Source organism: Palaemon carinicauda, chromosome 42 (genome assembly GCF_036898095.1).
Source record: "Palaemon carinicauda isolate YSFRI2023 chromosome 42, ASM3689809v2, whole genome shotgun sequence".
NCBI lineage: Eukaryota > Metazoa > Arthropoda > Malacostraca > Decapoda > Palaemonidae > Palaemon > Palaemon carinicauda.
Genome location: NC_090766.1, coordinates 30,682,972 through 30,692,827, shown reverse-complemented (window position 1 = coordinate 30,692,827; position 9,856 = coordinate 30,682,972). Strand labels below are relative to the sequence as shown.

At 33.9% G+C, this 9,856-nt stretch overlaps 1 pseudogene; it reads right to left on the bottom strand.

The window, feature by feature from the left end:
* Positions 1 to 3,728: 3,728 nt before the first annotated feature.
* The window catches only part of LOC137633080 (lactosylceramide 4-alpha-galactosyltransferase-like), a 6,539-nt pseudogene continuing 411 nt past the window's right edge, over positions 3,729 to 9,856 (bottom strand).

Genomic DNA, 9,856 nt, shown 5'->3' with positions numbered 1-9,856 from the left:
TATATATATATATATATATACATTACATATATATATATATATATATATATATATATATATATATATATATATATATATATATATATATATATATATATATATATATATACATATGGGCTAATCTAACGTGGAAGATCATCCAGGGCTTCTGGGAAGTTATTCTGTTTGCCTGCCAGGATAAAGTAAGAGAGACAATGCCATATCTTTAATCATCGTGATGGCAGCAAGGAAGCAAAATCAACTATCCCATGAGCCTCTTAAAATCTTATGCTGCCTTTGAAGATGAAAAATAGATGGCATGTGAGATGGTCCAACGACTTTTATTGATGAAAAATTCTCTGGGATTTGTCCTTCTATTAACACAGGTAACAACTCTGGATAGAAAATGTAATACACCAAGGTAAATCAAACCATAGTTAAGAAATAATATATTATTTGTTGTGAAATTATTATCATTGCATATTAGGCTCGTGAGAATACAAAAATTATTAAGAGGCCTAAAAGTTAACACGATGATCTTTGCCGTAAGTTATTACCTGTCTTGGGGTACCAGTTACACTGATTGCTTTACATACATAAATTAAAAATTCCTTATATAAATTTAAGGAGTAGTTCTCCCCAAAATGTCGTACTTGCTTTTTTTAAAGTTTAAATACCACTCATTAGTGGCAAAGGAAAGAAACAGTACAAAGTCCTAGAGAAAGACCATGTATATGAATGATCAGTATGCAAAACCCCTCTCCTCTCAAATTCGTACCTGAGAGGGCCAGGCATTGGCTGAATATGATGCTCCTCTTGTAGACCTTCAAAGTTTGAGTGATGGAAAAATACACACACCAAAAAAAAAAAAAAAAAAATAAGAAAAGAATCCTGCACCACTTTAATAAACGATTGGGTAAAGTTTCTGGTAGAAAAATTTCTTTAAGAATTCTGAAAGAAAATATCAAGCAAACTAAGCATGCACTAAAGTGACATATATGATGGTTGGCATTAATTCTAATAGAAATTAGAATTCGACGTTGCAATATTGTAGGTGACGGGGCAAAACGTCTTGGCTGCAGTAATCAGGATGCTGTGGCCCTTTGCACTGACTGGAGTATTCATTGTCAACTTGTTCCAAAAGTGCAGGGTGTATGAGCTATTGAATAGCTGTGAAGGAGAAATTAAGTTGTATTAGTACTTGGAGTATATTTCATTATTTTTTGTATTCTGCTTAATACAATCTAAGCATGAGGTTAATATCCCCTGCACTCTCTCGTCCATTTATTTTAGAAATTTCATTTGAGAAACATCGAATGTCGTCTTTACCTATCTAATATCCTTTCCGTCACTTGAGATGTTGTTCGTCTTCTTTACTGGACTAAATTAAAGGAGCCTGATATATTGCCTTTGGTGTGCGGGAGGAGACTTCCAATTTGATCAACAACACAACTTGAAGGTTTTCACCTTTGATGGACTAGGAAACTAAAATGTACTATGCCTTAAGATTCTTGAACTATTTCAGTGTGAGTGGGATAAGATAAACATTCTAAAATTTAACTAGGTAACTAAAAAATATGTCAGCAATAAACATTCTAAAAATGAGTTAGGTGACTACCAAATATATCAGCAATGCCATAGTTCTCCGTTGAGCCTATGCTATGTCCAAGCTTAGCGGTCGGGTCATCCACTGGGCAGTGTCTTCTGGGAATCTCAAATTGTATACTATAGGCATTACTGAGGTATCTTTGTCGCATCCATTCGAACTCACTAGTTTTCCCCTTTATCCTTTATTCTTTGCTTCCTTCTTGCAGACCAACCTCTCTTGGCTTTTACTCCTTAATGCAACTGCATGATTTTCCCCATTTTGCATTTGATTGCAGAATGATCTCTCAGTCCCCAGTGCAGGAAAATATGCCCTAATTTCTTAAATCTAATCTAATGTACAAGTAGCGACGAGACTACTCCTACTCTGTTACCCCTTTTCCCATTGTACCAAGCCTTCTTTGTTCGCGAGTATCGTCATCAATTTATAACCATTCTCTTTATTTCGTAGACATTTTTTATCGTAAATGTGCAAAGGGATGAAGATGCTTGTCCTACACCTAACCATGGATGGCATATATGGTCATAAATTTGAGAGAAAAATGAGATGAAAGTTTGGCAACTTGCCATTTGTGTGTTATGACGGCAAATAAACTAGTGGGAAGTTCTGAGATAAGAGAAAATGATTTTTATAAATGTTATCACAAATGAATTGAGGTATTTAAGGGTTTTAAAGGTTTAATGGTTGCTCAAGAGTACCCTCCTCCACTAACCTTAGGACCAGGCCAGGAGAGGCAGTGGCAAAATGATAGAGTAAATTAAGATTTACAGGATTTCTTACTTGGTTTCTTAGTGTAGGGGATTTGAAGTGATATCAGATCGTGTTGATGTTTCATCTACACAGATTAGGTATTTTTTGTTTTCAATTCTCTTAGGGTTAAGTTTCAGCTGAGGTAATTGTGTGATGATGAATTTACACCTGGCTCTGGTGATACAATAAACGGACATCACCTAAACTTGAATAACTTTTGAAATAAATATTCAATTCTTTTTATTTTTCAGATTTATCAAGAAAAGTTAATGTTCTAAGAGTACCAAATTCGACCTTTGAGATGCCATGGACTACTGAGGAAAAGACATTTACAGTTGAGGCATATTTTCGGTTGAAGTCTATCCACGCAGCTCAATTACAATTCAAAGAACGGTTCAGATGTCAAGAATTTTCTTGTCCACTCAATGATCTACAGATGGGTCAACAAGTTCAGAACCCATGGGACTGTGCATAAACTCAATTTTAAAGACACTAACTGACAATCACACTCTTGACGACCAAAATCATCAAGGACGCCACACTACATTGCTGCAGTCAGACTCTGTTGTCTGCAGCCCAAACAAGTCGGTGCGACGGCGAAGTCAGGAGTTTGAAATCAATCGGGAGTCCGTGCGGAGAATTTTGAATGCAGATCTCCACCTGTATCCTTATAGGATACAGATTAAACACAAGCTTACACCTGACAACATGAGGAAGCGAGTGATCATGTGCCAGTGGTTTTGCGACAAGATTGATGCTGTGCCAGACTTCCTTGGCAATGTCTGGTTTTCAGGCGAGGCACATTTTCTGTTGTCAGGTCACGTAAGAACAATATCTTCTGGGGTAGCACACCCCCTGAGCACTGTCTGCAAAGGCCATTACACTCGGTGAAGTGCACTGCCTGGGTCACCATCTCCAAACATGGCATCATTGGACCATTCAACCGAATATATGCCTCAACTATAAATGTCTTTTCCTCAGTAGTCCATGGTATCTCGAAAGTCGAATTTGGTAGACTCTTAAAACATTAATTTTTCTTGATAAATCTGGAAAATAAAAGGAATTGATTATTTATTTCAAAAGTTATTCAAGTTTAGGTGATGACCGTTTTTTTTTTGCGTCACCCTATAGATAGTTACTTTTTTTTTAAATAAGTGATTTAGATTTGTAAATATCCCTAAATATGTGCAATTACTTTCTATAATTATCACTCCTAAGGGGGTATTGCCGTCAGTGCGCCCCACGTTGTCCACTGTAGATATTTCCTAAGATATATTTCGCAATGTTACTATAGTCCGTAATTTTTAGCCTTCTAAGTTACATATATTCTACATTATTTTCTTCCATTTTGCTGCTCAATCTCTTTAAACTTTTAATGTACTTCATAGTGCTACTGAAAGTGTTTCCCCCAATTTCCTGCATCCATCATCTATGGGTTTTATGATTGAACAAAAGAAACGATATATAACAAGACTTTCAATTTTAAGTTTGATTTCACCAGGCCTGACATATTAGAAGTTTTGAGGTTATCAGCATATTTTGGAAGTAATGCTTAAGACATGCCCATAATTTTTTTTCTTTTATCCTTATACAACCTGTTTTACCTTTGCCAAGTCTGTTTCTTTTCTATCTTCTGAGTATTTCTTGTGTTGTTGGTAAGGTATAGGATACAATGACTCGATGGGAAGCACTCTCATGTTTGCGCATCCTTTATCATTTTTGGCGATCTCTTGTTATAGCTTGAGGCCCATTCGCATCCCAAATTTTACTCTGTGAATGAAGATAAGTAAAACAATTAGACTGAAACAATAAATATTTATTGATTGAGAATTGCATGGATCCACTGGCGGGTGAATTAAGTAAATTAAACTCCCCAACTGTAATTTGTGGAAGAGGAGAGGAGAGTTCAGAAAGAGTCTTGATATGTTGTATTGTAATATTGGTATGGATAATGGTATGTGCTAGCCATTACGTGAAAACTGTAGTTTTGGATGTGAAATTTTTTGGCTATGAGGGTTTGAATAACATTATTAATATACATTATATTGATAGACGAACAATACACTATACACACACACATTATATATATATATATATATATATATATATATATATATATATATATATATATATATATATATATATATATATATATATAGAGAGAGAGAGAGAGAGAGAGAGAGAGAGAGAGAGAGAGAGAGAGAGAGAGAGAGAGAGAGAGAGAGAGAGAGAGAGAGAGAGAGAGAGCAGACTTATTGCCATATCACAGTATTTTCATGATGGTTTAAGGTTCGAAAAATTAAATTTGCAAAATTTTCTTGGATGATAACTACTATGAAGTTGTTATCCTCCAGTGTAACATACCCTGAAATTTTTCTGAATGTCCTCCATAAGCATCCTGAAGACCTTATGCCGAGGCTGACCAATTAGAAAGGCATTATTTATTCTACTGTCCGATTCCATTCCTACTGCGTCAGTGAGATTCGATGTGCTCCTGATGCAAATGGAATCAGTGTCCGCGTAGATGCCACCCCACTTCCACACTAGTGCCACTCGCAACATGTCGCTTAGGTTGATTTTAGCCCAGGCTATTTTGTAGAAATGAATACTCAAATTACTTGTATGGAAATCCACATGATGGAAATATTTCTTTTAGTTTAACAATGGGCTTCATGACTTTCCTGGCATTCAGAAGTTTAATTTTTTGCCCTCTAAGAACTATAAATCATAGTTTAAGCTGGTTTCTTGCTATTTGAATATTACCGTAGCATTAACATCAAGAAAAGAAATCGAGAATACTATTGTATCTTAGCATATTTTTCTTTGTCTTTTTAATACCAGCTTTTGACCTTTAGCATACTGTAAATGCTAAAGCCATGATTCTTTTATTGCTCATAAGTATCATTTTGTTCTTGAGTAATAGTAATTTTCTCAAGTCCAGCCAAATAGATTCAGGTGAATTCGTTATCACATACTTCTACTAAAACAGCAGACAATATTGAATTCCTTGCTTTGGATAGACATTGTCAAAATTTCTATGGCTTTGTGATTTGTATACCGTATATGAAGTCTGCTACCTGAAGCATAACATATTGCTTAATTAAATGCCTAAACTTTACTTATAGACTGTTCTTTTTTATTCGGGTAGAATTTCCAATTCTTATCTTGTTTAATATGATGTTTTATAGTTATTGTTAACATTCTAGACTCATTTCCTGTAATTTCTAGAATCTGTATTGAACTGCAGGAACCTTGATACAGAATCATTGTGTTTACTATTTCTATCATCATCATTGGATAGCAAAACCATAGTTAAAAATATGCCCAATGACCCCAATAGGGAAAAATTAGCCCAATGAGAAAAGAAAATAATGAAGTTTGAAAATTATATGAAAAATTTTGAAAAACAATATAAAATATCTGCATAAACTGTGAAGAGAGACTTACGTCGGCCTGTTTAACATATAAACTTTCCTTGTAAGTTTGAGCTTCAGAAGTTCCAATGATTCAACTGCTTCATTAGAAAAATTATTTCACAGTCTGGTCATAGCTGGAATAAAACTTTTAGAACTCTGGATAGTATTGAAGCGTATGATGGAGAAGACAACACTTTTAGAACTAGCTACATACGGGAGGGTAATCTGGGAAGATGAGAAGGTCAGAAATATTTAAAGAGTTATCCTAAAAGTTTTACCGTCTACAGTTGGTTTGAAATCATAACAGTTTGTTCACAATAGAACTGTTTTTGCACAATAGTATTAAAAAGAGCCTGATAATTGGTGGAAAAAAAAGTATCCTTGGAAATTATCATTTTGGTGTTTCCTTGTCTGTGTATGCAGGTATTACCAATAATATGATACAACATAGAGACATTTTTGCATACTGCCCCTTTCTAAGTCACATTTATGAAGAATTGTCATTACGATTCTGTTTATCGGCCCCGGAGATTTTTGAAATATCTGTCTTTATGTTTTAACCACTCGTATTGTAAGAAATCCTACTAATTTGTTTAATACTTTCCCAACTTTAAGGTTATTGTAAATTCTAGTACTCTCTAGTCTAGTACAACTCAGGGACATGAGTAGTGAGCTATTCTTAAATCTGCACTCTTTGATGGTGTAGACATAACAGTTCCTCTTGTACTTGAACCAGAGGGCTCTGTCACTCGCTGTTGAAAGGAAAATGCAACCCGTTATGCTGAAGAGTTTGGCATTAAGCAGAGTGATGACAAACTGGATCTTCATCATTCCTGTGTTCCTGAGGATGAAAATAACTAATTTAGCTTTTCGGTTTCGTGCAATTAAAGCTCGGTTCATGGATCTTGATACTTATGGAGATGTATATCCAAGTAGTATTTTCCTTTTTTTTTATAAAGACTGCAGATTTCTTAGCTCCTAAGTTCACCATTTTTAGCAAGTTAACAAAAAGAGGATCTTTCAGCACACGGAGAATTAGTAATCTTACACTATTATGTAAATGTGTTTATGGCATTTCTTTACCAGGTGATTACCACCAAATTTCCACAACACCTATTTTATCAAAACTGTATACGTCTTTTGGCAAAACGTCTAAATAGGTTTGCTGAAGGTAATCATATGTTCCTTAGTTTGGAATTTGGCCTTCGTAAAGGCCCTGGAGCATGTGATGCCCTTCTTACAATTTCTAATGCTGTACAGATATCCATTGATTGTGGTCAGGAGGATCGTATGATTGGCTATGCTTTTAGTACTGCTTTTGACCATGTTAATCATGAGGCCTTTGTTCTCAAAACCATACAGTTGGGTGTTGGTGGGTCTTTTCTTAGCATCATTATTGAATTTTTAAGTAATAGATCACAAACATTTGGTGTTGACGTGCTGGGCACCTTAATGAGTATAGGAATGTGATATCTGGTGTTCCTTAGGGTGGTGTTCTTGGCCCATTGCTTTTCATACTATATACACATGGCATATGGTTTGGCCTAGTAAACAACATCGTTGCATATATAGATGATTTTACTCGCTGTGAATCAATTCCATCTCCTGACTGTAGATCTGAGGTTGCTGAATTCCGTAATAGAGATCTAGCTAAAATTAGTTTTTGCTGCAAATTATTGAGCATGAAGTTGTATCCTAACAAAGCTCAAAGTATATTTTTATATAGGACGAGGACAGTAGCTCCGCAATATCCGGTTCTCATCATTGATATATATATATATATATATATATATATATATATATATATATATATATATATATATATATATATATATATATATATATATATATATATATATATATACATATATATATATATATATATATATATATATATATATATATATATATATATATATATATATATATATATATATTAAACTCTGTATGGCTTTTAAAATTCTAAACGTGGTTCTTAATATCAAATTCAATTTTGAGAAACACATTGGGGGTGTCTCTTCAACTGCACAAAAAATTGGGTTAATGAAAAAGTCTTAAGATTTTCGGTGATCAATCTAGTGTGGATAAACGTAATATCTTTTATTACCCTTGTTTTAGAATTTTTCTCCTGTCTAGTCTTCAGCTGCTTAATCTCATCACAATTTGTTGGACAGGAGCTTATGGTGTAATATATTTATTTTTCTTGATCTAGATAAAGGTCTCTAGCACTGTCGTTCTGTTTGTTTGCTATGCATGTTGCATAAGATTTTTCATGATTCTGACCATCCTTTGCATTAATAGTACCACCCTATTCTTAATACTAGGAATGTTGTTATGTCTATCATCATGCTCAATACTACACATTGTTCTAGAAGTTTTATTCCAGCTGTGTCTAAGTTTTGGAATGATCTTCCCAATTAGATAGTTGAATCGTCGGAACTTCAGAAATTCAAACTTGCAGCAAATGATTGTATGTTGAACAGGCTGGCATAAGTCTCTTTTTAATGCTAATATATGAAAGGTCTCTTTTAATGTTGTTACTGCTCTTAGAATATCTTATTTCGATTTTTCATCACTTTTCTTGCATTTTATTTATTTCCTTACTGGGCTACTTTTTTTTATTGAAACCCTTGGACTTATAGTATGCTTCTTTTCTAACTAGTATTGTAGCTTAGTTAATAATAATAATAATAATAATAATAATAATAATAATAATAATAATAATAATAATAATAATAATAATAATAATAATAATAATAATAATAATAAAATAAAGGAAATTATTCTTAGATATTGCATATTGAAATTAGAAATCCTATCAAAAAGTAATTTGAGGAAAAAGTAATAAACTATTAGTATCCTTATCTTTTGTTGAATGATGTTGCTTCGAATATCTTCCAAGATTGGGAATAAGAAAAGGAAATCTCTTGAGGAAAGCGGTGTCAATTTAGTAATAATTATATTAACTTAATTTTCAATGAAATGGGTATTTACATTCTTTTTTATTCACATTTACCTACCACCAATTCGTTTCTTAGTGAGGAACAATTATTACCTAATTCCTTATAGCAATGGTTGATCTATTTACCTAAGCATTGAATTGTGTAAAGTTGATTTCATAAGCTTCGGTACACATCACGGTATTCTGAGACACAGATAGTTACCAAATGTTTCGAAGGATATAGTAATCAGATGTTTCTCTAAGTGGAAAGTTGCCAGAATTTTCTCCAAAGCAATAGTGCACCTTATTTATGGAGCCAACTATACCAAGTGTTCTGTTGACTGTTGCAAATCATAAACAATGTAAAAGAAAAGAGAGTGAATAAAAGTAATTATGGGTGACCAATGCTTCATCAAAACATGAACCACAAAATATTTAAAGATGATTTAAAGATGGAAAGGCCTTCCCCAAATCATTTTAAGTCCATTCTATAATCTGTTTACCAACCTTTTGTTAAATTTGTCATCCACTACTTCTGCTATGACTATTAGTGATGTTATAGTTAATTCTGTTGGTCTTGTATCTATACTTATAATGCCAGTAATGCACTGGCATACATCTGAGAATATCGATATACATTCTTCCCCATTGGCAAATAATTTCACCATCAGTCCCACTGCTATTTCTAAAAAAAAAAGGGGCTGTTTGCTTGATACATCTTCTCCAACTATTTCTATCGAAAGCATCCTCCTTCACCAAACCCTTCTTCTATAAACCCATCACTTTATCAGTCATCTAATCATTTAACTCCCTCCAATTTTTCTACACCTAATAGGTTCCACCCAAGCCCCCCTTTACTCCCACCCTTCACTCAACCTTACAACATGTCCACACCACCTCAATATGAGACTTACTTTCAATAGTAGTAACACTGGTAAATAATTCAAGTTCCTGCCAAACATCCTATTCGGAAAACATGTTATTTAGTGTGAACCTAATCTGATGAGACACTCTTTACTAGAGGGTTCCAGGGATCAAAGTAAGTACACGCAGCAGCCAGATACTGTTTGCATGACCTCTATTACATGTTGCTTACCTGGATTTCTGAACAAAGCCAAGTTTACAAAGAACTTACATGTTCCTCTCGGTCATTTATCCGAGTTG